Source organism: Myotis brandtii, unplaced genomic scaffold, assembly GCF_000412655.1.
Source record: "Myotis brandtii unplaced genomic scaffold, ASM41265v1 scaffold2561, whole genome shotgun sequence".
Classification (NCBI taxonomy): Eukaryota; Metazoa; Chordata; class Mammalia; order Chiroptera; family Vespertilionidae; genus Myotis; species Myotis brandtii.
In genome coordinates, this window is record NW_005359721.1 from 522093 (window position 1) to 522319 (window position 227).

Below are 227 nucleotides of genomic sequence, written 5' to 3' on the forward strand. Positions count from 1 at the left end.
CTTCGACGGCCCACCCGCCCCTTCCGCGGGCTGCGCGCCCCTCGCTGCTTCTACGGCTCCCAATCCTGAAAGCAACACACGTGCACGCAAACGGTCACCGCAGTGGGTTGTTGTTACTACTGTTGTTGATTTGCTTTTCAAGCTTCACCACAGAACTAAGGACCAACCAAGTACGCGGACGTAGGGGTTCTCCGTCCATTTCCGGAGGGGTCTCTGAGGCGCAGGCG